This window comes from Aotus nancymaae, unplaced genomic scaffold (genome assembly GCF_030222135.1).
Source record: "Aotus nancymaae isolate 86718 unplaced genomic scaffold, 86718_ANA_hifiasm-v0.15.2.pri h1tg000051l, whole genome shotgun sequence".
NCBI classification, from domain to species: Eukaryota; Metazoa; Chordata; class Mammalia; order Primates; family Aotidae; genus Aotus; species Aotus nancymaae.
Window position 1 is genome coordinate 17,202,607 of NW_026988465.1, and position 21,013 is coordinate 17,223,619.

Here is a 21,013-nt window from a genome sequence, read left to right on the forward strand (position 1 = left end):
ATGGGATGGATGGCTGAACATTTAGAGAGAACCTTAAAAGTTAAAAGTAAAAGCAAAGAAATCTTAGTAACAAAAAGCAACTTCATGCAATGTCATTGTTTTACTGCATCTTAATAAAGAAATGTGGCCACCTTAGGGCCAGAATATGATTGATAATTTTAATAGTGTTTCTTGGATAATATCAGGATAGAGAGTATAAATTATATTAACATATTAGCTTGCATCTTGTCAGGGAAAATAGGTAGATTCTCTGCACTCGGAGGAAGGAGGGACGAGAAGTCCTGTTTAGTGTCATATAAAGAAGAGTATGGCCAACCAGTGCCTGGCGTTCTGCAGCTTGGGACAGGTGGTGGGGAAGGGCACTGCCTCTCTTGTGAGCTTTCTTGCCCAAGGGACAAATGAGTTAAGCAGTACTACATCATTAGTGGTGTGTCTCTGTGTTTGTGTGTGTGTAAATGTAAGAGAACAGAGCCTGTAAGTCTTGCCCTTTTGCTTTATCAGGCATCCCACTCCTACCCCTCAGCATAAGAATGTAGTCTTTTTTTTTTTTAGAGACGGGGTCTCGCTATGTTGTCCAGGCTGGAGTGCAGTGGCTATTCACAGGCGCGATCCCACTACTGATCAGCTTGGGAGTTTTGATCTGCTCCGTTTCTGACCTGGGCCAGTTCACCCTTCCTTAGACAACCTGGTGGTCCCTCGCTCCCGGGAGGTCACAATATTGATGCCGAACTTAGTGCGGACACCCAATTGGCATAGCGCACTACAGCCCAGAACTCCTGGGCTCAAGCGATCCTCCCATCTCAGCCTCCTGAGTAGCTGGGACTACAGGCACACACCACTGTGCCCGGCAAGAATGTAGTCTTAACCCCAAGCCACTGCTTTTTCTACATGTACTTCTAATCTTGAGCAGGTCTTGGGGGCAGTTCACTACTGCACCAGCAGACTACACGACTCACAGCAATCTTTTTTTTTTTTTTTAAAACAGTGATTTGCACTGATCTAGCCTCCAAGGGCTAAGGGCCCAGCTGAAACAGAGAATTTATTTTTATATCATGTCATCTTGTGCAAAGACTGCTACATAATCAGGAGTCAGAAATCTAAGGGAATAGTCTGTGAAGTCATTTTGTCCATGAGTTGTGTTACAACACATTCATTCATTGTAAACAATCACCAACAGTCATTGCCATAATTTATTCTTGGCAGTAAATTGGGTTTTCAAGTGACAGGGTAAGCTATCCGAATTAAGCAACCAGGAGCTCCAGTTACACGTGCTGGAAAAGATGTCTGTGAGACTTCGGGTTCCACCACCTCATATTAGAGGTGAGCAAGTGGAGACCCAGGGAAGGCAGGTGACTTGCCCACGGTCACCCAATGGGTTAGGGCCATATCAAGAACTGGAACATTGGTCATTCATCACATTCTGTCCTTAAGCCTTTCTGCTCCACTTCCTGTTGACACAATGGGCAGGATTTTGAAATCCACTTTCATTCCTGGGGATTGATAGAAAGGTTTTTCACTTGTCCAATCCCATTTTCTTTCTCCAGGCAGATGACAGGTAGCAATTTCAGAAACTGAGCAGGGAATGGTGAAAGCTAGATTGTAGTGGGCTCTTTTTGGTTTGGTTGTCATGAGTGCTCTCAATGCAGAGCTTAGAAACCTCTCCAGAGAAATAATCATCAGCTCTCCAAGGAGTGCTCTTGCAGGCTAGCATGTTGCCTTGCTTGCTGGTGTGTATCTCCCTGTAAACTCCCGGCATCCAGTGTCCACACACAGAAAAACCGGCTGACTTATTTTCTTGCTCTGTTGTATGACAGACAATCCGAATGTAGCTCTGGTGCCTTGTTATGTACCCACAGTAAGTTGAATGTGTTTGCCTTTAATATATAAATGTGTTTGCCTTTTATACATGCACGCACACACACACACATACATAAACACACATACACACACACATATAACAATTAGAACAGATGTTTTTAAAATATGATTTTCAAGGAAATATGTAAAAACTGGCATCTCTTCAGATAGACATAGAGGTACTAAAAACCCTTGGTTAATATGACTCGTGTGTATACTCCATGTGGTGCATTTTACACAGTATCTAAAGGTGTTTCCTTATTTTGAATTAGTTAAAAGATAGGTTTGAGACGTGGGAGAAGAGTATGTTGTATTTCTTGTCTGATCTGAGGAATTTTGTGTTCTTGAAGTCTATAATTAGGGGCTTGTGTTAATTATTTATTGAAACAAAGCTGAAGGTAGGGGTGAGGGGAGGGCCGCATAGTGGAAAACATTCTATGGCAGACATCTGAGCTTTACTTAAAAGCATGGGCTGCAAAGACATGTAAATTCATTGGCTTAATTGGAAGAGAGTATTTATAGAGATTGAATGATCCAGTAAAACTAAAAGCCTGGCTTCTTTCATCTTCAGAGACTGCTTTAGTAAATGCTGTTCTGAAATCCTGCAAAGTGGACTTTGCCATCGAATACCTGGCCTCCTGGCAGTCAGTAACTTTGACGTAACCCTGTTGCCTGACTTGTATTTACTAAGTACTATTCTTTTTTGGCTTTGGGTTTCTACTGAAAACATACATATAAAGAAAAAAATGTCCGTATACACTGAAGTTTTCTGATTTTTTTATGTAGCTCCATAATTTGATTTCAATAACTATTATAAAGAAACTTTTATAAGAAGATAAAATTAGAAAATCTTGCTGTCCAGCCTGTTCCCACCTAACCTGCCCACCCACACCTTTTATAGTTTACCATTTCCATTAAATTTTCAAAAATTCTTCCACTGTTTATGCAAATCTCAAAAATTTTCAAATGCTTTTTATTTTCTTTCTGTTCTTAGAAAAGGTGACAACTAGATGTTATTCTGCACCTTGTTTTTACATGGGACCATGTACTTTAATGAGCTTTTCATGTACGTAAGCTTTTATGAGCTTTTTACGTGAGATCACATACTTTAATGAGATTTTCACATACATATGAGCTTTTCAGTACATGCAAATCTGCCTCATACTTTTTGGAGCTGTGCAGTATTCCATTGTATGCAAGTCTCGGAATTATTTAAATCAGTCTCCCAAATAGACTTTTTGATTCTTTCAATCTGCTGCTATTATGAAGGTGCCGTGAATAACCTTGTATATCACTTCATACATCCTCTGGGGTGTCTGTAGGGTAGCTTCCTATAAGAGGATTGGGATTTGGGCCAGTAGATATGTGCATATGTATTTGTGATAGTATGGCTAGCCCTCTTTTTTTTAACTTTTAAGTTTTGGGATACATGTGCAGGTTTGTTATATAGGGAAACTGTGTCATAAAGGTTTGTTGTACAGATTTTTTCATCACAGGGATTAAGCCTAGTACCCATTAGTTACTCTTCCTGATCCTCTCCCTCCTCCTACCCTCTACCTTCTCTAGGCCCCAGTATCTGTTCCCCTCTATGTGCCCATGTGTTCTCATCCTTTAGCTCCCAGTTATAAGTGAGAACATGCAGTGTTTGGTTTTCTCTTCCTGTGTTAGTTTGTTAAGGATAATGGCCTCCAGCTCCATCTATGCTCCCACAGAGGATACAACTCATTCTTTTTATGGCTGCATAGTATTCCAAGGTATATATGTACCACATTTTCTTTATCCAGCCTGTCATTGGTGGGCATTTAGGTTAATTCCATGTCTTTTGCTATTGTGAATGGTCCTGCAGTGAACATATGTGTGCATGTGTCTTCATGATAGAACAATTTATATTCCTTTGGATATATACCCAGAAATGGGAATGCTGGGTTGAATAGTAGTTCTGGTGGTTTTTTGGTCCTTGAGAAATCACCACACTGCTTTCCATAATGGTTGAACTAATTTATACTTCCAATAACAACGCATAAGCCTTTTTCTCGGCAACCTCACCAACATCTGTTGTTTTTTGATTGTTTAATAATAGACATTCTGTCTGGTGTGAGATGGTGTCTCATTGTGCTTTTGATTTGCATTTTTCTAATGATCAGTGACATTGAGCTTTTTTTCATATACTTATTGGCCCCATGTATGTGTGTCTTTTGAAAAGTATCTGCTCATGTCCTTTGCCCACGTTTTAATGGGGCTGTTTGTTTTTTTCTTGTAAATTTGTTTAAGTTTCTTATTGATGCTGGATATTAGACCTTTGTCAGATGCATAGTTTGTGAAAATTTTCTCCCATTTTATATGTTGTCTGTATACTCTGAGAGTTTCTTTTGCTGTGCAGAAGCTCTTTAGTTTAATTAGATACCGTTTGTCAATTTTTGCTTTTGTTGCAATTGTTTTTGGTGTCTTCATCATGAAATCTTTGCCTATTCCTGTTTCCAGAATGGTATTGCCTAGGTTATCTTCCTGGGTTTTTACAAAAGTTTTGGATTTTACACTTAAGTCTTTAATCCGTCCTGAGCTGATTTTTTTCTAGTTCTGTGAAGAATGTCATTGACAGTTTGATAGGAATAGCACTGAATCTGTAAATTGCTTATGTTTTCCCATTTGTTTGTATCATCTCTGATTTCTTTGAGCAGTGTTTTATATTTCTTGTCATAGAGATCTTTCTAGCATATTCCAAGGTATTTTATTCTTTTTGTGGCAATTGTGAAGGGATTATGTTCCTGATTTGGCTCTTGGCTTGACTGTTGGTATATGGGAATGCTAGTGATTTTTGTACGTTGCTTTTGTATCCTGAGACTTCACTGAATTTGTTATCAGCTTAAGGAGCTTTTGGGCTGAGACTATGGGGTTTTCGAGGTATAGAATCATGTTGTCTGCAAGCAGGTATAGTTTGACTTCTTCTCTTTTTATTGGGATGCCCTTTATTTCTTTCTCTTGACTGATTGCTCTGGCCAGGGCTTCCAGTACTATGTTGAATAGAAGTGGTGAAAGAGGGCATCCTTGTCTTTTGCCAGTTTTCAAGAGGAATGCTTCCAGCCTTTTCCCATTCAGTATTATGTTGGCTATGGGTTTGTCATAGATGGCTCTTTTTATTTTGAGGTATGTTCCTTCAATATCTAGTTTATTGAGAGGTTTTAACATGAAGCAGTGTTGAATTTTATTGAAAGCCTTTTCTGCATCTATTGAGATAATCATATGGTTTTTGTCTTTAGTTGTTTATGTGATGATTCACATTTCTTGTTTTGCCTAAGTTGAACCACCTTGCATCCCAGGGATAAAGCTTATTTGATTGTGATGGGTAAGTTGTTTTTTTTTCCTTTTTTGCTTGGCATATTTTGTGTCTTGAGAAAATGGATGGGTAAGCTTTTTGATATGTTACTGGATTTGGTTTGCCAGTATTTTATTGAGGATTTTTGCATCGATGTTCATCAAGGATATTGACCTTCTTTTTTTATTGTGTCTCTGCCAGGTTTCGGTATCAGGATGATGCTAGCCTCACAGAATGAGTTAGGGAGGAACCCCTCCCCCTCAGGTTTTTGGACTACAGTGGGAATGGTACTAGCTCTTGGTAAATCTGATAGAATTTGGATTTGGCTGTAAATCTGTCTGGTCCTGGGCTTTTCTTGGTTGGTAGGCTATTTATTACTGATTCAATTTCAGAGCTTGTTATTGATCTGTTCAGGGATTCTGTTTCTTTCTGGTTCACTCTTGGGACAGTGTGTGTGTCCACGACTTTATCCATTTATTCTAGAGTTTATAGTCGTGTTGCTTGCCCTTTCGGTGGACTGGTGTTTTTTTAAATGGAATGCTTCACATAATTTGCCTGTCATCCTTGCACAGGGGCCATGTTAATCTTCTCTGTATAGTTCCAGTTTTCATAAGGTACTACTGAAGCGAGCACCCTAAGTACTGATTGATTTCTGCACTCCCGCCAACTTAATGAGGGCTGCACCAATAGAGTGGTTATCTATCTTAAGCTGATACACGAATTCAGTGAAGTCTCAGGATACAAAAGCAACATACAAAAATCACTAGCATTCCCATATACCAACAGTCAAGCCAAGAGCCAAATCAGGAACATAATCCCATTCACAACTGCCACAGAAAGAATAAAATAGAAACATTTCTTGTTACTCAAACTTTTGGATTTTTGCCAATCTCATTTGTAAAATATACTGTATCGATACAGTTTGGATTTGCATACCTTTTTTAAAAAGCAAGAGGCTGGACATCTTTTCAAGATGTTTAGAGGCCATTTCTTTTTTTCTTTTTTAAACTGCGCTTACTTAATTCGTGTACGTGATTTACTCTCCTCTTAGATTCTTGCTCTTTTTCTTGTTGATTTGTGAGGGCTCTTTATATCACAGGGAGATTAACTCTGTGATACGATCTTCAAATTTTTCTTGGTTTGTCATTTCCTTTAGTATTTGTGGGGTTGTCTGTCTTATAAGGGAGTTAATTTTCCATTCTTTGCTTTATGGCTTCTGGATTTCAAGTCACAGAAAGCATTTTCCACCAACCCCTTCCACACATAGACATACTAGAATTGACCCATATTTTCTTGCAGAATTTCCATGCGATTACTTCTTTTTGCATTTAAATATTTGCTCCATTTGCGGTTTATCCTGATATTCTGTAAAGTATGGATTCAAGTTTGGTTTTTTCCTGAAGATAGGCTGTCGCTCTGTTGCCCTGACTGGAGTGCAGTGGCGCAGTCACGGCTCCCTGCAGCCTCCACCTCCTGTACTCAAGCAGTTCTCTTACCTCAGCCTCCTGAGTAGCTGGGACCACAGGTGCACACCACCATGCCTGGAAAATTTTATTATTTGTGGAGATGAGGCCTTGTTATGTTGCCCAGGCTGGTCTTGAACTCCTGGGCTCAGGCGATCCTACCTCATCATCCCAAAGTGCTGAGATTATAGACAGGAGCAACCGTACCTGGCTCAACTTTATTTTATTGTAGATGGCTACCCAATTTCCCTAACCACTTGGTCAAAATGCCCACCTTTCCTCCCACTGAAGAGCCACCATTATAAAGTAAATATTGAATAAATGAAAAATAGCCACTGTTCCCTTGTAAAACAAGAAACCATGGGTCACTGTTTTTTGGAAAGAATGTTTAGGTTCTCTTTTTAACTCAAGACAGCTCTTCCATTTTGTCCTCCAAGGGTAATAACTACTCAAGAGTGAATGAATGAGGTTAACAACCCACCTGCTTATTTCTCCCTAGGGGAATGTTAACCTTTTGCCTCTTGGCACAATTCCTGAGATTTATCTTAAGACACTGTCTCCTTTCAATCAAAGTATTTGTCTCTTTATCACAAAGCCTGAAGCTAAATAGAAACCTTTCTTGTTATTCAAGGAGCATGTTTTATGAGCCCTAAGTACAGGAGTTCTCAAAGTGTGGTCCTCAGACTAGCAGCCTCAACATCAGCTGAGAATTGTCAGAAATCCAAATTGCCATCCTTGACCTACAGAATCAGAGACCCTGTGTGGACAAGCCCAACAATCTGAATTTAATAAGCCTCTCAGATGATTCTGAGTATGCTCAAGTTTGAGTTCTATGAACTTAGAGGTAATATTTAATTTCATAATGGCAGTTTACAACCCTACGGCACTGCCTTAGGTGGGTTCTGTCCTTATCTTCTTGACATGTAAAAATGTAGACTAGCAGCAGGAAGTGACATTCTGTTCTTTAAAGGTGGTATTCTTTAGAGTAGGAAACTTCCCTGCCTTACCTCAGGAGTCAGGGAGACATCTCACTAGTACTGAGTGCTTTGGCCTAGTACATCTTCCATCCAGGATCTTGCCACTGGGTCAGTGCTTCCCTTTGTCATATAATAATAAACCAGCAAAACTGGTTTCTATAATTTGCTAGGGAGTTTTGTAGTGTTGAAGACTTGTCTTACCCCCACAAAAGCATCATTGTTCCTTCTCATCCCTTTCCCCTCTGCCTTTAATATTAATTTGATACCAGAACAGAATACTTCTGATGACTGTTAGCCACGCCATCATGGTACTTGTATTTGGCAGGTTAAGGCAGAGTTCCCATAAACAGCAGTAACCTCTGAGCCAAATTGCCAGCCAGGGTTTGGCTCAGAGCAGTAGTTCTTTTTTTTTTTTTTTGTGAGACAGAGTCTCACTCCGTCACCAGGCGCCAGGCTGGAGTGCAGTGGCGCGACCTCGGCTCACTGCAACCTCCACCTCCCGGATTCAAGCAATTCTCCTGCCTCAGCCTCCAGAGTAGCTGGGACTACAGGCGTGCGCCACCAATCCCAGCTAATTTTTTTTGTATTTTTAGTAGAGACGAGGTTTCACCATGTTGGCCAGGATGGTCTCGATTTCTTGACCTCGTGATCCGCCCGCCTCGGCCTCCCAAAGTGCTGGGATTACAGGCGTGAACCACCGTGCCTTGCCAGAGCAGTAGTTCTAAAGCTTTTCTGGCATTAGAGTCCACTGCACAGCTTTTTAAAATCCAGCTACCCAGGCAACATCCATGTAACTGATTCCACATCTCAGGGGTGGAACCCAGGGATCAGGATATTTTTTTTATTACCCAGTTGATGACAACGTGTATCCAAGTTAGTTTAAGAACCAAGGACACGCACGTTTGTTCTAAAGTAGTTTTGGTTATCGTAAGATTATAAGAGGGACCAAATATCGAGTGCAAGAAAATGGTCCTGAATGCCAGTACAATCAGAATAAGAAATGCATAAAGAGCAACTTGCTTGAAGCTGAAGTCAACTCCGTTTTGGATGGCTTTCTTGTCTTTTGATGAACCCATGTTGTAGTATGTGTTTCTCTCCATATCCTGTGTGTGTCATTGTAATAGTCTTGCTGATTGATTTTGTTGGCTGTAAGCAAAGTGATAAAATGCCAGTGAATGCCTGTGCCAGGGAGGTCAGGACTGGACTCTCCCGCTTGGCTCTGTTTTGATGCATTTAGCAGATTGATTCCAACCCTCTTTGGAGACTCTGACCTACAAAAGCTTCTGTTATCTTTGAGAGCTCCAGGGAAAGCTATGGACCTTTCTAGATCTTTTCTCACCTTTTGGCCTATCAGATATTGCCTTGTCCACAGCAGCACTTGACGATCCGTCATAGACGTCTATGGTTTTATTTATTGACCCTGCTGTACGATTTTCTCTGTAGCGAGTCATAGTTGGCTGAAGAGAGAGTTGATGATTAAATACAAAACTTTCTAAACATCCTGTTTTCCCTCAAGACAGGGCACTGTTCTTAATAAAGTGAGCATTCTTTTGGACTGGCCCTGGGGCAAGGGTGTCCCAAAAACTTTGACAGGGGTGCCATTTGGTCATAAACAGTGTGGTAATAGGGTGGAGACAGAAAGAAATTCTCTCATCCCTTTTACAACTCCAGACAATTCTAGAACCAACTCTTGGGACCCTAGGGAAGGAACTGTGAAATGATATGCTAGCTGAGGCTTGCTGTGGCCACACCTCAGGGTTGTGCATTGAAGGAGCTAGGCAAAGAGTTTTTTGTTTTTTGGTTTTTTTTGAGACAGAGTCTCACTCTTGTTGCCCAGGCTGGAGTGCAATGGTGCCCGCCACCTCCACCTCCCGGGTTCAAGAGATTCTCCTGCCTCAGGCTCCCGAGTAGCTGAGATTATAGGCATGTGCCACAATGCACAGCTGATTTTTTTTTTTTTTTTTTTTTTCAGTAGAGACGGACTTTCTCCATATTGATCAGGCTGGTCTCGAACTCCCAACACCAGGTGATCCACTTTCCTCAGCCTCCCAAAGTGCTGGGATTACAGGCGTGAGCCACCATGCCCAGCCTGGAGCTTATGCCTTTAAGCTACAAACTAAGTCACAGATCAAGGGACGTTTTGCTTAGAATTCTATGATGGTTTTTGAAATATATGGTCCTTACTTTATGTTCTTACCTGTAATCCTGTATATAGCTTTTGCCAGGTTCTGGTGGGTCTTGCCCAGAGATGGTCATAGTAAATGAACAAAAGAAGTAATTGATTAGGATGTGAAATTTCAGAGATGCTCACAGCCCTTCAAGCCCTGGAAAGTGGTATGCCAGTGAGTTTTCTGGTCCTGTCTACGCCTCGTACAAATGAAGAAACCGAGACCCAGGGAACTCAGCCAAGGTTCCTTGCCATTCCTCCAGTCTCCCGGTTTAAAAAAAAAAAATTAAGTTATATTTTGCAAACTGACAGAATTATACAATGGAAATAACATTCATTTTAATGTATCTGTTCTTGTAGTTTCTTATTTTATTCACCTTTATAAACCATTCTGAGAACATTGTCATAAAGAGCATTCTCCTAAATTGGAATGTGATTCAAATAGTCCTGTCTCTTTTCCTCCTTGCTTTTTATGAAATGACTGCCTACACGCACTTGCGCACATATTTTAGTGAGCAATGCAATGTGCGAATACAAATAGAAATAGATTTTGTAAAAAAAATTAATGTCAGTCCGCTAGTTAAAAAAGTACCAAAGTCATTACAAGATCCATTAACCATGTTTAAGAAAAGTATTGAGGGCTTTTGGGGGGATTAAGTAATTTTAATTTATAAATACTGTTCTCAGATTCATAAACCTTAACTGATTTGTAGAGATTATGAAGGTTTGTTTCTCACACAGTTAATATTTGTTGCTTTTAAAATAACCAGGTATTAACTTTGCATTTATAATGATTGCAATGATTTGTAATTGCAAAAAGTTATCCCTGGTCGTAAGAATTCCTCGATGAATTCTCAGGTAAGATCTCATGCAGTGTTCCTTACAGTTCATTTGGGGTCATTCATCAGGAAAAGCAGTGCATTTCGGGTTTATGAACTCACTTTGCCTACAGGTGAGATTTCCAGGCTTCAAACCAGCAGGAGGAGAGGCAGTGGGAGGATCTGACGTCGGTATGGCTTCAGAGATGAAGAGAGTGTTTCTCCTCCACACCCCCTTTGCCTACACCTGGAAATAAGTTTAGCCTAGGGAAAAAATGTTCCCTGACTTGTCAGGTTCAGCTAGTGTACCTTTTAAGATCCTTCATTCTTTCTCTTTCTTTTGAGATGAAATTTCACTCTATTGCCCAGGCTGGAGTACAGTGGCCCCATCTTGGCTCACTGCACCCTCCACACCCCAAGTTCAAGTGATTCTCACGTCTTGGCCTCCCAAGTAGGGGGGATTACAGAAGCAAGCCATCATGCCCAGCTAATTTTTTTTTTCTTTTTTTTTTTTTGGATATTTAATAGAGATGGGGTTTCACCATGTTGGCCAGGCTGGTCTTGAACTCCTGACCTCAGGTGATCTGACCACCTTGGCCTCCCAAAGTGCTGGGATTACAGGCGTCAGCCACTGCGCCCTGCCCGTTCTCTCTTCAGTCTCTCAATTAACAAACATCTACGCAGTATCCATTACCTAGAATTGTAGGAAGATGTATAGGATACAGGTAGTAAAGAGATAAGTGGGTTAGAAAATAACCACTCATAAAAAGGTGATAAACTGTCAGAGTGGTCCCCGAGCTCCACCTGCCACAATCGCCTCCTGAGAAATCCTTGTTCTGCGTATGAGCTAAATTCCTGCTCAAATAAATTATTGCTCTTCCTGTGATCATTGGGCTGCTGAACAGAGCCAGGGTGTTTCACAGACGTCACAGTTTGTTATTGACTTTATCACCAGTAAAAGTTAATATCGTCACCCCTTTCCTGCAGCAACACATTACCATTTTTTTTTCCAAACACTCATTTAGGTAAAGAACATTTTTCTTAGTATAATTTTCATTGAATTCCATATTATCAAGTTTGTATATTTTTAGAGCTTTTGGATCACTATTCCAGCCCACATTTTTCATAGCAATTTGTCTAGTATTTCTTCAAGATCTTTTTATGTTCATTTGAAAACCGAACATGACTTCCTATGTATTCATTAGCAATCACTGCTGTGGGCCTTTCTGTTTGATTTTTCTGTACCTCATTGCGGCTCATTGTGAAGTAGAAAAAGGCTAACGAAGACCTTGTTCTGAACCTAAAGTGGATAAGCAAGAGGCTTCGGAGCCATAATCTCTACCAAAATGTTTGCCCACATTGCTGTAACAGGGAGTCATTCAGAATGAGAGTAGAGGGATTTGTCGCCTTTTAAAGAATTGTGTGTGTTTTTTCTACTTTGATGGTTGTGTTGCTTTGCCGGGGAGATTTTGAAAGAGAAGACTCATCATCTTGTACTCCCATACCGAGGGGCCTTTAACCCCTAGGTCAAGCAGTGACTACCAGAGTTGACTGCTCTGCCTGTTGGTTCCTTTCTGCACCTCCCTCCCAGACCATTTCTCCACGTCCTCAGCCTTAGGAAAAACAGCTCACTCATGGTGCTCACTGGTGGACTTTGGAGATAAGCTTCTATTCTTGGTTGTTTTTAAGAAAACTGAATTCTCTTAGAGCCAGCCCATGTCTTATCAGTGTAACTTTACTCTCCAAGGATTTCATTCTGTCCTTTAAACACTAGATTTCTCAAAAATAGACTTGTCAGTAAAACTCTGTTGTGACCAACAGGCAAAAGTATTGATTTTGTGTGGAGAGTGCCTTTTTAATATTCTGTTCCCCAGAAGTGGTTCCAGGATGCTTCCCTAGAAGTTTTTGGGAAGAACAATTGGAGTAAGAGAGGTTCTTCCATTATCTGCCCTGGTCTGGGTGTCTTCAGATGACTCTGTCGGCTCACAAGTTGTTTAATCCTGAATTTATGTTGTCGGGGATCATATGACATGGGGTCTATATCAGAGTTTCCACAGTTTTTTTCTTTACTGATAAAGTCTGGAAGGGCCAGGCGCCGTGGCTGATGCCTGTGATCCCAGCGCTTTAAGAGACTGGGGCAGGTGGATGGCCTGAGACCAGCCTGGCCAACATGGTGAAACGCCATCTCTACTAACAATACAAAAATGAGTCTGGCATGGTGGCTGTAATTCCAGCTCCTCAGGAGGCTGAGGCAGGAGAATCGCTTGAACCTCAGAGGTGGAGGTGGCAGTGAGCCAAGAATGCACCACTGCACTCCAGCCTGGGCAACAGAGCGAGACTCCGCTGGAATTAAAAAAAATAATAAAAAAAGAATAACCAGGAAGAGCTTCAGTGGGAAGAACAGTAGGAGAAATGAAGTCCCAGGGATTATCTAAAGAGACATACTGATCTCAGAATAGTGATGCCAGCTATAAAAACTGAGTACCACTTATACCATTAGATGAAGAGCCTGTTCTGAAATCCTCCTATTACCACTATATTATGTTAAAAAGTATATGTCTCCACAGTCAGTGTAGCCTGAGATTTGATGTCACTGTTTACACTGATTTTTTTTAAATATATAGAAATGTTTTTATCTTAACTAATTAAAGATTTGTTAGGAAATCCACTTTCCTTTCATTAAAATAATCGGTTCATTCTTTCACTAAATGTTATTCTTTGTCAGTGCTCACGGAGGCTTCCCATGCCTTGACGCCCAGAAACCCCGGCATCTCAGAACTTCTCACTGGCTGACCGGTTCCCCCAGTGTGTCGTAGCCTCTCTGGTCCCTAGGCATTTGTTTTGTTTTTAACATGTGTTTCCTCTGTTTTTATACTATTTTTGCCAATTTTACAGATGAATTACATAGATTATGTATTCCCACACACATTCTATCAGAAGTATGTAGGAGGTGTTAACGTCTAAAGCCCTTCCCCTTCTCCTCACTGATGGACTTCCTCCCAGGCCTTTTTCTATGTATTTCCAACAGTGGTTGTTTTTGCTTTACATTGTAATCTATGCCTTATCTAAAGTTCTGACTTGTTTTTTTCCTTACTCATTAAAGGAAACATGTACCTTGGCCATAGAATACTGCAGGTACATAATGTTCTATAATATGGGTATGTAAAATAGAATGGTTTATTTAACCGTTCCCTTGTTGATGAACAATAATCATTTAGAATTTTAACTTACCCCTGTTGATTATAGTGCTATAATAAACATCCTTATACATGCCTCGCTGTGCATGTTTTTTTTTAGTATTTCTCTAGGGTAAATTGATTCCCAGAAGTACACTTGTAGAGTCAAAAGGTCATCATGTTTAGGCTAGGCACAGTGGCTCACTTCTGTAATCCCAGCCTTTGGGAGGTTGAGGGGGGCGGATCATCTGAGGTCAGGAGTTCAAGACCAGCCTGACCAACATGGAGAAACCCTGTCTCTACTAAAAATACTAAAGTTAGCTGGGTGTGGTGGCACACGACTGTAATCCCAGCTACTCTGGAGGCTGAGGCAGGAGAATCATTTGAACCCAGAGGGTGGAAGTTTCAGTGAGCCGAGATCACACCACTGCACTCCAGCCTGGGAGACAGAACAAGACTCTATCTCAAAAAAAAAAAAAAAAAAAAGATCATGCATGTTTAAAATATTAACACTGCCAGGGCCGGGCGCGGTGGCTCAAGCCTGTAATCCCAGCACTTTGGGAGGCCGAGGCGGGTGGATCACGAGGTCAAGAGATCGAGACCATCCTGGTCAACATGGTGAAACCCCGTCTCTACTAATACAAAAAAATTAGCTGGGCACAGTGGCGCGTGCCTGTAATCCCAGCTACTCAGGAGGCTGAGGCAGGAGAATTGCCTGAACCCAGGAAGCGGAGATTGCGGTGAGCCGAGATCGCGCCATTGCGCTCCAGTCTGGGTATCAAGAGCGAAACTCCGTCTCAAAAAAAAAAAAAAAAAAAAAAAAAAAAAAAAAAAAAAAATATTAACACTGCCAGATAATCCTACAGAATAGTTACACTAAAGTCTCATGCCACCCTTCTGCCTCACTGATGCTTGTTTTTAATTTTTTTAAATTTATTATAAAATATTTCAGGTACAAAAGATAGAAGAGCATAGCACCCATGAAATGACATTAACAACAAATTTAAGAGTCTTGTTTCTCTCCCCAAATGCATTGTTTTTCCACTACATTTCCCTTCATTTGTCTTACTTTACCTGTATTGTGTATGTCTACTTTTACTGTGTATTTATTATTCTAATGCTGTTTTATGAAAAGATACTGTATAAATTCTGGGTGTTTTTGTTTTTTACTCACTACTATATTTATGTGACTGGCCTGTGTTAATAACTATAGCCTGGTACTAATGCCGCTCTCCAGATTCTTGTATACACGTCCTTGTGCGTGTGTGCAAGAGTTTATGGTACTTATTGAGGAGTTGATGGTTTTCACTAAATAGTGATAAAACTCTTCTCCCGAGGAGTCCTCCCCCTTAACCCTGGCTTTAAGCATAGTATCAGTTTCTCATATTTTCAGCACTTGGTGTTTTTAGACTTTGTAATTTTTGCCAACCTCATGCGTGTGGAAAGGCTATTTCATTTTAATTTATGTTTCCCTGACTTCATATTTTAATATTTTCAACCATTTAGCCTCTTCTAGGAATTCCCTATTCCTGTCTTTTATCTAATTTTCTCTTGGGCTATATTATAATCTTTTCTTACTGGCTACTCCTAATTCCTTACCTGGATAATATTGCTGAGGTATCTTACCTTTTCATTGTTTTACTGTGTCCTTTTGATGACAGACAGCACGTGTGATTTGGGCTGTTCTCCCGTGCAGTCTCTTGCTTACCTCATTAGGTCTGGAGTTGAATTTTGTATGTGGTTTGAGGGATCCAATTTTATTTTTTCTTCCCAGATACACAGTTTATTAAATAATCCATTCTTTGCAGTATCTACAATGCTCCATTTGCAATATATCACATCTTCATGTATGTGTGGAGCTGTTTCTCAGTTTTCTATTCTATTCTATTTTTTTGGTCTATTTACCTTTTGCTATGCCTGTACATATTTCACTATATCTCTGTGGTTTTTTTTTTTTTTGAGACAGGGTCTCACTTTGTTGCCCAGGCTGGACTCAAACTCCTGGGCTCATGCAGTCCTTCAACCTCAGCCCCCATTCATTCTCTAGTGTAGTCAGCTCACTGTAGCCTCAAATTCCTGGGCTTAAGTGATCCTCCCACTTTAACCTCCAAGAAGGTGTGACTACAGGGGTGCACCACCACACTTGGCTAATTTTTTTATTTTTGTAGAGACCAGGTCTTGCTGTTACCTAGGCTGTTCTTGAACTCCTCGTCTCAAGTAATTCTCCTGCCTCTGCCTCCCAACATGCTATGATTATAGACGTGAGCCCCATTGCACCAGGCCAAATCTCTTCAAAAGATAATCTGCTTTAAAAATCAGTAAATTATGGCCAGGTGCAGTGGCACACACCTATAATCCCAGTGCTTTGAGAGGCTGAGGTGGGAGGATAGCTTGGGGCCAGGAGTTGAAGACCAGCCTGGGCAACATAGTGAAGTCCTGTATCTTTGAAAACAAAGAGAGAGATTTAAATGTGGAGGAGGGAGTTACACATTTACCCAGGTAGTTACCGTTTCTGATGCTCTTAATTCCTTCGCGTAGACCTGTTTTTCATTTGGCATCATTTTCTTCTGTTTGAGGCACTTCCTTGAATATTTTCTCTAGTCTACTGGTGAAGAATTCTTTCAGCTTTTATATCTCTGGGAAAAAGTCTCTATTTTGCCTTTGGATTTTTAAAAGATTTTTGCTGGGTATGTATGAGAATGTAGAGGAATAAACAAACTCTGTTTCCCCTACTATAATCTCACTTCACACTTCTGACACCAGCTGTGCCAGGTGAGGGGATAGTTTCCCTAGACATCAAGCAGGCAATTCATTCTGCAACAGACACCAGCTAGGTGTCCACCAATTTGATTCTGACACTATCTACCCAGAGATAGTGTTCAGATCCCACAGGTTGAAGCCTTAGCCCCCAAGAATGCCCCCCACTTCCAATGCCAGTCACCAGCCCCAGGTTGTTTTACCTGTTTTTCTGACTGAATAGCTATAAATTGGGGTTCCCACAACCCCCTTCTTGGGTTTGATTAATTTATCAGAGCAGCTCACAGGACTCAGGGAAATGACCTTTACTGGTTTATTATAAAGGACACACATAAAGGTATGCATAGGGTGAGGTAGGGAGGAAGGAGTGTGGAGCTTCCCTGCCCTCCCCAGGTACGCCATCCTCTAGGAACCTCCATGTGTTCGTTTATTCAGAAGCTCTCCAAACCCAGTCCTTTGGGGGCTTTTATGGAAGCCGCATTACATAGGCAAGGTTGATTGCATCATAGGCCATTGGTGATCAATGGGCGGTTGTCTATTCAACTTGAAACTGCTTTGAAATGCATCATAAACACAGTGGCTCTGTCAGTCAGTCGAGCGCTGTTTATCAGGCACTGAAGAATCCAGCAGCTCCTCACACAGTTCCAGAGTCAGGCCTAGGGGAGAGATTATCTTCTTTCATTCCTCAGGTAGGTAGCATGATCCCTTCTAAACCATTTCCATTTTATGATGGAACTCTTCTGGGCACTGCCATCCCCACTACAGTGTTTCTCTGACATCACCCCCAGACAGCATGGATATTTCAGGTTTCAGGGTCATTTTATGTTCTTCAGTCATAGGGGCAGTTTCAATGAATGTCCCACATCAAGGTAGTAAGTATCTTTCAGATGGCAGTTCTCTAGTCCAAAGTCCCAGTAGCTGTCGCTAGGAGGTGCTCACAGGCTTTTGCCATAAGCCTCCGTCTAGGGCCCCCAAGGGCTGTGCCTCCAGGATGTGTCCACACCTGCAGTCAGCTTCTACTCTGCACTCTGTGGGCTTGGGCAATCTTACTGGCTCCCATTTAGCTCGTCCAGTGAATATGGCTCAAAGGGTGGACTTAAATTCCTTCTGTTTTATAGTACTGTGTAGGGGGCGCATTTCCCACTCAGATGTAACATCCGTTGCATAATAAAGAGACACAGCTATTTCCGATGAAGTGTGATCAAATATACGCCTCTCTAAACTTTTACCTTGATTCCATCAACCCTTGCTTTCCTAACTGTAGCCTTCATTAGGCCTTTATCAACAGGTTTTGTCGTACAATTCAGTGCTAAGTAGCGGAAGTGTTCCCTGGACAGACTATTATCCATTCCTATAAAAGGACGAGGCGGGCGGATCAGGAGTTGAGACCAGCCTGACCAACATGGGGAAACCCTGTCTTTACTGAAAATACAAAAATTAGCCAGGCATGGTGCCGCGCGCCTTTAATCTCAGCTACTTGGGAGGCTGAGGCAGGAGAATCCCTTGAACCCGGGAGGCGGAGGTTGCAGTGAGCTGAGAGTGCGCCATTACACTGCAGCCTGGGCAACACAGCAAGACTCCGTCTCGAAAAAAAAAAATTAGGTAAAGAGACACAATTTCTTTATGTAAAGCCTACTTAAACATCCCAGCTTTGATCATCCTATCAATCCTTCGGTTTTTATGTTCTCTCAGTCTAATTGTAGCCCAAGTCAGGGCTTGCCCAGTGGGTTTTGGTAGCACAGCGCCTGAGTCTCCCATATCAACGAGTCCCAGGAATTTCTCTTCACTACCCAGAGCATTTTCCCACCTGTGTCCATAAGGCTATGGGTCCCCAGCAGGGGGCTGGGCCAAGAGACCTTTGCTGTCTGTCAATCTTTATCTTGATTAGTCTGCCTGACTATTGCACAGACAATTTCAGATCAGATTCTTCATTGTAATCTCTGCCTCTGACTTTTTAAATTTCGACAAACTAGAGTAAATATAGCAAACATTTTTGGAACTCCTTAAAGTTGGGAGACCAGCAGGACCTTCCTTTGATCTATCCAGCCTTCCACAATGTTGCATTCAAACATTTGTTTTAGCCTCATGTTATTTCAGTTTCCATTTTAGTCATCCCATTTTTTTAAATTTCCATAGGTTCTTGGGGAACAGGTGCTGTACGGTTATATGAGTAAGTTCTTTAGTGGTGATTTGCGAGATTTTGGTGCACCCGTCGGCCAAGTAGTATACACTGCACACATTTGTAGTCTTTCATCCCTCACCCCTTTCCCACCTGTTCCCCTGAGTCCCCAAAGTCCATTGTGTCATTCTTATGCCTTTGTGTCCTCATAGCTTAGCTCCCACTTATGAGTGAGAACATACGATATTTGGTTTTCCATTCCTGAGTTACTTCATTTAAAATAATAGTCTCCAATCTTATCCAAGTAGCTGTGAATGCTATCAGTTCATTTTTTATGGCTGAGTCGTATTCCATCATATATGTATACCACAGTTTCTTTATCCACTTGTTGATTCATGGGCTTTTGGGCTGGTTCCACATTTTTTGCAATTGTGAGTTGTGGTCCTATAAACATGCGTGTGCAAGTATCTTTTTTGAATAATGACTTTTTCCCCTCTGGCTAGATACCCAGTAGTGGGATTGCTGGATCAAATGGTGATTTCTACTTTTAGTTCTTTAAGGAATTTTCCACAGTGGTTGTACTAGTTTGCATTTCCACCAGCAGTGTAGAAGTGCTCCCCGTTCACATCCATGCCAACATCTTTTTTTTTCTTTTCTTTTCTTTTTTTTTTTGTTTGAGGCAGAGTCTCACTCTGTCACCCAGGCTGGAGTGCAACGGTGCAGTCTCGGCTCACTGCAACCTCCGCTTCCTAGGTTCAAGCGATTCTCCTGCCTCAGCCTCCTAAGTAAGTAGGACTACAGGGACACACCACCACGCCTGGCTAATTTTTGTTAGGGTTTTGCCATGTTGGCCAGGCTGGTCTTGAACTCTTGACCTCAAGCGATCTGCTCACCCCAGCCTCCCAAAGTGCTGAGATTACAGGCACAAGCCACCATGCTTAGCAATTATTTTTTGATGTTTGGATTATGGCCATTCTTGCAGGAGTCAGGTGGTATTGCATGGTGGTTTTGTTTTGCATTTCCCTGATCTTTAATGATGTTGAGCACTTTTTCATTTGTCTGTGGGCCATTTGTATATCTTCTTTTGAGAATTGTCTACTCATGTTCTGAGCCCACTTTTTGATGGGATTTTTTTTCTTGCTAATTTGTTTTATTCATCCTATTTCTTAATAATCATCTAAAGATTTCCACAGGTCCCATGACTCTTCCCTTTGTTTTTCCTCTTAGTTTCACCCCTATCAGTGTGTTCTTATTCACCTTATTTGTTAATAACCATAAAAAATTCCCACCTTCCCAAGAGGAGTCCTTTGACTCTTTTGCCCCAACCCTTCACCATTCTCTTGTTAATTAACTTAATGTTTATATTGGCATTTGTAAGACCCATGAGGGAAAGCAAAGGTAGCAGCACATCTCATAAGGCTTCTTGAACTATCAATTTTGTAGCAGCAAGGTTAAATGGGGTGTCCACATGGACGGGGCACTCCTGATCACAGTGTTTACCATGACTTGGGTAGCAGGCATATTCAGCAAGTGAATAATCCGGTGGTCATAGAGCCAGTCCCCACGTGGATTGGATACAAGCATATCAGCTGCTTCAACTTGACATTTGTAGGTGGAGTAAGGCGGTTCCTCTTCTTCCAACATTCAAAACCAAAGATACTGCTCCCAAATTAGTTACTCTCACAGTCCATTTTAGTAGAGGGAAACTGATGATACCAATCTAATAAATGAAACAATTCCTTCACACTATACCCTCCGCTTTCAATAGTCTCTTGGTTTTGCGCTTTCCCCACACCGACTGCCTTCTTGGTGCCCAAAGGCCTTAGGGGTGCTTTCTGATGTCTCTGCATAATTTTTCCCTTGTGGGAGCGGGGTTCTTTGAGGCTAGGGGCTGAAGCATAGACCGACTGAAATCTGAGCTCGGTCTGGCCTCAGGGTTTGGCCCAGCACTCTCTTTTTACTTTCATTCTAGCTATTACAGATAATAATAACCAAGGGGTTGCACATTTTGCTTGTTTCTTATTAGTTTGCATTTCTTCATGCATTCAGCAAACCAACTTCCACAGAGTTAGATCAATCCACCTCTAAATTCCATTGGTAACTTTTACCTTTAATGAATGATGGCGGCCCAGCTACTGCTTCATACCGTGCATGACCACGTGGACACCCTGGCATCAAAGGTTTCTCACCCCGCAACCCCTCTATTTGTCTTCTTCCCAAACGTGAGCTAGGGATGTCCTAGCAATCCCGATTCTGACACCAATTCTGAAAATGCCGAGGAATGAACAAACTCGGTTTCTCTCACTGTTGTTGCACACCACAGTTGTGACACCAGATGTGGGGGAGGGGGTTCCCCAGATATCAAG

At 41.5% G+C, this 21,013-nt stretch overlaps 1 protein-coding gene and 1 non-coding gene across 4 annotated transcripts in view; one reads left to right on the top strand and one right to left on the bottom strand.

Annotated features, from left to right (window-relative positions):
* E2F3 (E2F transcription factor 3) overlaps positions 1-21,013 on the top strand; it is a 95,998-nt gene that overhangs the window by 49,156 nt on the left and 25,829 nt on the right. The gene's annotated exons all lie outside the window — the stretch shown is intronic.
* On the bottom strand, positions 5,697-5,803 carry LOC135269320 (U6 spliceosomal RNA). The gene has a single exon (XR_010337627.1). It is a non-coding gene; the product is annotated as a U6 spliceosomal RNA (small nuclear RNA).